Here is a 6,377-nt window from a genome sequence, read left to right as displayed (position 1 = left end):
TGAAAAATAAGATATCCATGGTAATTTATAGACTATTACAGGATGACAATTGATTGTGTTGCACTAATTTTTAAAAAAAAAATGTACTATGAAATTCTATTTATAAATAAGTGAGTAGCAACTTTGTAAATATAAGAATTTGAACTGTTAAATTAGTAGTCTAAGCAAGATACAGTGAAAACATAAATACAGCAGTGAGAAAGATCCAGGGATGGATTTTGTAAACATTCAGAAAAGAAAACTGTCAAAAGTTAACTTTGATTGAACGGAACCATAAGATTAAAGCAGGTTACTATAACCTCTAAATTCCATTTTTTTTTTTTTTTAGTTAATGGTATTTGAACTGAAATAGCAGTAAAAGAGAACTAAAATAATGTTTGTGCATTGGTCTCTTGGAATTTTAACATTGCCAGGGGAAAATGACACTCAATATTAGAAGATAGCGTTACAGTTAATAATTGTGCATAGATGAGTCTCAAAGGTGGGAATGAAAAGTTCAAGCCTCTTTGCAGGGGTAGAGTCAGTTAATATGTGATGGGTGTTGATCCTCGGTTTGTCATCCAAACCTATCTTCTATGTGATGAGTTAATTCATTCCTTTAAATCTTGAAAACAACTAAGCATAGGGGGAAATGCATCCATTACTCATCTGCCCTCTGTGAAGAAAAGGGCAACACATCTTCAACCAGTGCCAGATATACCTACTGAACTTGAAGCCACCAGCCTTGGATTAGGAATTCTGGGCATTTTCCTAAGACTTGCTCTTGTTACTCTTAATTGAATTTCTTTTCTTTTTTTTTTTTTAAAGATTTTATTTATTTATTTGACAGGCATATCACAAGTAGGCAGAGAGACAGGCAGGTAGAGAAGTGGGAGGAAGCAGGCTCTCCGCTGAGCAGAGAGCCCCATGTGGGGCTCCATTCAAAGACCCTGAGATCACAACCCCAGCTGAAGGCAGAGGCTTTAACCCACTGAGCTACCCAGGTGCCTCTTAATTGAATTTCTTAACCACAAAACTGTTCTGGAAGGGAAGAGAGGCATCAAGAACACTAGGTGTTTATGAGCAAATCTACAAAATGCCAACTTTATGTAACCCTGAATGCACTTAGGGGACTACACTAGTATTGTATTGCAAACTTAATTGTCTGTGGATTTTTACCAATCTGCTCTTTAAATTCTGACCTGTGTTAATTCAGGAATTCTTATCTCTACAAGAACGCGGCCTTTTTCAACCACCCCCTGTGCATTTCGAATCCTAGTATTATCTCCATCTTCTTCCTCCTGTTCAAGTGGGCGAACAGACATTTCCTTTCCTCAAGGGAAGCTGTGCAGGATTTTGTCAGCGCTGCGTCACAGGGAGACGGGGCAGTCGTGAGAATTCAGTAAGCTGACGACTGCGCTGAAGGCACAAAGCCTCGTGACGTCGCTCGTCGCTCACACCTGCTTGGATGGGTATTTTACTCTCTCTGTCCGACAGCGAGCAGCCACCAGTCTCTGGCTCCGGTCCCCACTGTGGGAAGATCGGGGCTCTGGAGCCAGGGTAAGAATTGGAGCAGTCTGGGAAAGGAAATGACCAGGGCCTGGGAGGTGGGGTGAAAATGATAGAAAAAGATCGGTGAGCTGAGGGGTGCTGTGGTCCTCCGGGCCTTTTCTGACACTCTGGTGGACATATCTGCTGATTCAGTGCATATGGACAGCTTTAAGTTTTGTTGATTATCTCCATTCCACCAAAGACTTCCAATATGCCTCTCATAGATGTTTATCCTATTGAAACTCTGTCTTAAAATAATAATCATTACATTTCCATGAAATGCTTGGATTCATAGCAGAAGACAAGTCTTGTAAATGAGGAGTTCATGAGGTCATATTAAGAACTTTAGTTCTTACTTGTGTTTTGAACCCACAGTTATAAGAAACTGTGTATTGCAAATTATTAGACTTATAGCTGTTGACTCTACTGGATTGTATGTCATCTACTGGCTTCCAGGAAAATACATGAAGACATATAGGGGTGATTCCAAATCCTTGTAGTAAATGCTTATTATGTGGGTGACTACTTATAGATATTATCTTATAAAGAGTGTATATGTATATATGGGGACCACCTGGGTGGCTCAGTTCCTTAAGTGGGGACTTCACTTTTATTTCACTCAGGACATGATTTCAGGGTTATGGGATAGAACCCATAACTCCATGTGGGCTCCATGCTCAGTACTAGGAATCTGTCCCTTTCCCTCTGCTCTCCACCTAAGCCATGGTGCTCATTCTCTCTCTCTCCCTTTCTCCTCAGATAGATAGAAAAACAAAATATTTTAAAATTTTTTCTAAAAAAGAGTGTATAAGGATTTAGGAGTCTGGAAAATATGCTGATAATCTAAGGAAGTCAAGTGAATTTCCTTAAGAAGGTCACTTTTTGTTATTTGAAGGAAATACCGAGACATCAAAACATAATCTGATCTCAGAAGTATATTATGGTCTTAATGGGTGACATCAAATAAATACAGGAAAATATTGGGGTAATACTAAAAACATAGTGTTTTAAGTTTGTGACAGAGGTTATTGATACTACCTGTTTATTCGTCCCATCTTTATTTTAAATATCATTTTTTCCTTGTTCTAGGATTATCAAACTGAACACCATGATCTTCCTACAGACACCTTAGAACTATGTCATCTCAGTCTTAAAACACCTGCAAAAAAGTGCACAGTACTTTTCCATTAGTAAGTAGCAAGGAAAAAAATGGCTGCAAACTTTTCAACTATGTATGAATGTGGGTTTTGTCATTGTTTTCACTGATGCAATAAAGATGATTATAGTTTGGGTAATGAGGGTGGGGGAAAGGAGAGTGGTAGGGAGGAATATGTGGGATCTTGGCCTACTGAATTATGTAATTGTGGGTCATCGAACGCAATCCCATTGAAGGATTGAGCCATACAATATTATCAGGCCAATCTATATGTCTGTAAGTGAGCTGATAAGGATACAAATGTTAGATCCTTTTTCTTAAAGTTAGCCAGAAGATTTCCAGTAGAAGTGGGCCTTGAACATTTGAATCTCTGATTAGATTATGCTGATTTTTCCCTATGATACCCAGAAATAAAACAAGTCTTATAAACACTTCTAAAATTAGCAACTTAAAATCAAACACCATGCATTCATGGAAAGATCTTATGAACATAGCAAACTACTGCATATTGTAAAGGATTATGATAAAAATATTAATAACTTACATATGTTATTATTTGTCAGTCATTGTATTAGGGGCCTTATGTATATTATTCCATTCACTTTTTCAAAGCAAAGTTTTTGATATGATAGTTCACATTTTACAGAAGAGAAAATTGAAGATCAGGATTTTCCAAAACTGATGGTTTCCAAAGACTATGCTCTTAAGCAGTATGTCATAAAAAGTTGGTAACTGGGATGTAAAAGAAAGCGGAGCCTTTAGCTATAAGGTAGCATCCTGGTTAACTTCACAGTGATTAACCAGTCTTCAGTAGTTATTATAAAAATGCTAAGCCAAATCCAGAATCTTCAGTAGTTATTATAAAAATGCTAAGCAGAATCCAGATTTTTGTGTGCTTGGTAAAAGAAGAGGGCTGATTAGGGAGGGAAATCATGTTGTATTAACTCATGTTAAAGAGATACCACCTCACGCAGGTCAGAATGGCTAGAATGAACAACTCAGGAAACAGCAGGTATTGGTGAAGATGAGAGAAAGAGGAACACTTTCACACTCTTGGTAGGAATGCAAACTGGTGCAACCACTCTGGAAAATAATATGGAGGTTCCTCAAAAAGTTAAAAATAGAGCTACCATATGACCCCGCAGTTGTACTACTAAGTATTTATCCAAAGGTTACACAGTGATCTGAAGGGGAATGTGTGCCCCAATATATATACCAGCAATGTCCTCAACTGCCAAAATATGGAAAGAGCCCAGATGTCCATTGACAGATGAATGGATAAAGAAGATGTGCATATAGGGACGCCTGAGTGGCTCAGTTGGTTAAGCAGCTGCCTTCAGCTCAGGTCATCATCCCAACGTCATGGGATCGAGTCCCACATCGGGCTCCTTGCTTCCCAGGGAGCCTGCTTCTCCCTCTGACTCTACCTGCCACTCTGTCTGCCTGTGCTTGCTCTCGCTCGCTCTCTCTCTGACAAATAAATAAATAATCTTAAAAAAAAAAGATGTGCATATATATGTACACATGTATATATATATATACATGTGTATAAGTAATGTGTATATTGTAATATATATACATGTGCACATATATATACATGTGTACATATATATGCACATCTTCTTTATCCATTTATATGTCCATATGTATATATATATATATATATACATAGATGTGGACTATAATATATATATATCCATATGTGTGTATATATATATATACATATATATGGACTATTACTCCATATTATGGAAAATTACATATATATATAGGAGTATTACTCAGCCATCAAAAAGAAGGATATTATGCCATTTGCAATGACATGGGTGGGACCAGAAGGTATTACACTAAGCAAAATAAGCCAGTCAGAGAAAAACAAATATCCTATGATTTCATTCCTACTTGGAATTTAAGAAAAAAAAATGAACATAAGGGAAGGGGAGGAAAAATAAATACAAACAGAGAGGGAGACAAACTGTAAGAAACTCTTAACTACAGGAAACAAATCGAAGGTTGCTGAAAGAGAGGTGAGTGGGGAATGGGGTGACTGGGTGATGGGCATTAAGGAGGGCACATGATGGACTGAGTGTTATATGCAGCTAATGAATCACTAAATTCAACCTCTGAAACTAATAATACCATATATTTAATTAAATTGAATTTAAATAAAAAGATTTTTTTTAAAGTGGTATGTGTACCAGTCTTTGGAAATGCTTTCCTAAAGGATAAAAAAGAACCTGCCAGTGCTGTGAAAAGAAGTAAACCGTAGTTGAGACTAAGTTAAACAAATGTGAAGAATAAAGCTGAATATAATTGATGAAATCTGTTGCCACTTTGACATCACAATTTCAAATTATTTTCATAGTATGTTCTAAAATTATTGCTTGTTCTTTTACTTGTATTTTAATACAGTGATTGAATAAACAGGTAATCCAGTTTCATTAAAAAGACAGTTTATAACAATGTAATATGCAAAAACTATTGAATCATGCACTTTAAATGACTGAATTGTATGGTATGTAAATTAGATCTCAATAAAGTTTGTCTTATTAAAAACTTTTTTAAAATACTGTATGGAAGCAAGGTAATGTCAAAAGCCATGTCAGACAGCTAGCAATGAAATTTGAATATACTGGTGTGAAAAATTCTGTTTCAGAAATTTACTGACTTAGATTTACTTGCACAAACAGAAATTGCTAAAACAGAATAGATGTAAGATATATTGTGCTCTAACCTCTTCTCCACTTTCCTTCTTTCTACAGATAAAGCAAATTCCTACTTTGAGAACCAACAGTAAGTGATAACTCATTTATTTTAATGTGAACACTTTGTGTCAGTCATTTTTGTTTTGCAAATGGCAAAATTATATACTTAATACATTTATCCATAATTTCCAAAACTTTATGGATAATTTTTTATTAAAAGAATCGAGCTAATTTTACTCTTTTCTCACTTTATCAATTTGAAACTTCCTTACATTTAATCTTGAGAGATAATAAAAATAATTCTCAGGTTTATGACTTTGAAACAATTATTCTAGAACTATCTTTACTAGAAGAAATGTAAAAGTATGACAATTTGTGTATATTATTAATGATTTTTACTATAAACATGTATGGTTATGTATTAATACAGGGGTTTTTAAAATAAGGATAAGAGTGCCTCCAGTGACTACGAAATGATTTTGCTTTTCTCCGTTGAAACTATGTTCCTTTTTATGTGTATTGACTTTGACATTATGCTGATGGAAGGCTAATTTCTGAAGTTACTTAAGAACTTACTATTGGAATAGGTAAATTAACTGTTTAACACTCAATTTCTTCAGCTGTAAAATATAGTCATACCCACTATAGTATGATGATGACATTAGACGCAAATTTTGCTTTGCATGGTCAACAAATGGTCAGTTTTTCCCTTTTATGAGCACATTATTGAGGATAAAGGGAATACATGGAGCAGGTGTCAATTGTCTACTATTTACAAATCAATAAGGCCTAGGAAGTACCATAAATAAATTGTTTAAGATATTCTTTCTCTTCAAGAATTTGGAAATACTAAACTCAAACAAACAAACAAAAAACGATCAATGCATTATTCCTTTAGTTTACAAAGTGAGTAACTTAGACGACTAATAGCCAGAAGATAAGTGTTTTTTTTTTTTTTTTTAAACTTAGTGGACTTGTTGCTTCAT

The 6,377-nt window shown here is 35.3% G+C and overlaps 1 protein-coding gene across 1 annotated transcript in view; it reads left to right on the top strand.

Annotated features, from left to right (window-relative positions):
* Positions 1 to 1,415: 1,415 nt before the first annotated feature.
* CRISP2 (cysteine rich secretory protein 2) overlaps positions 1,416 to 6,377 on the top strand; it is a 29,009-nt gene continuing 24,047 nt past the window's right edge. Inside the window, exons 1-3 of the mRNA XM_059176372.1 lie at positions 1,416 to 1,539; positions 2,620 to 2,720; positions 5,449 to 5,479. The gene's annotated coding sequence lies outside the window, so the exon portion shown is untranslated. The remainder of the gene's footprint in view (positions 1,540 to 2,619; positions 2,721 to 5,448; positions 5,480 to 6,377) is intronic.

The sequence above is a fragment of the Mustela lutreola genome, chromosome 6, assembly GCF_030435805.1.
Source record: "Mustela lutreola isolate mMusLut2 chromosome 6, mMusLut2.pri, whole genome shotgun sequence".
In the NCBI taxonomy this organism is placed as follows: Eukaryota; Metazoa; Chordata; class Mammalia; order Carnivora; family Mustelidae; genus Mustela; species Mustela lutreola.
This window is presented reverse-complemented; position numbering and strand designations above follow the sequence as displayed.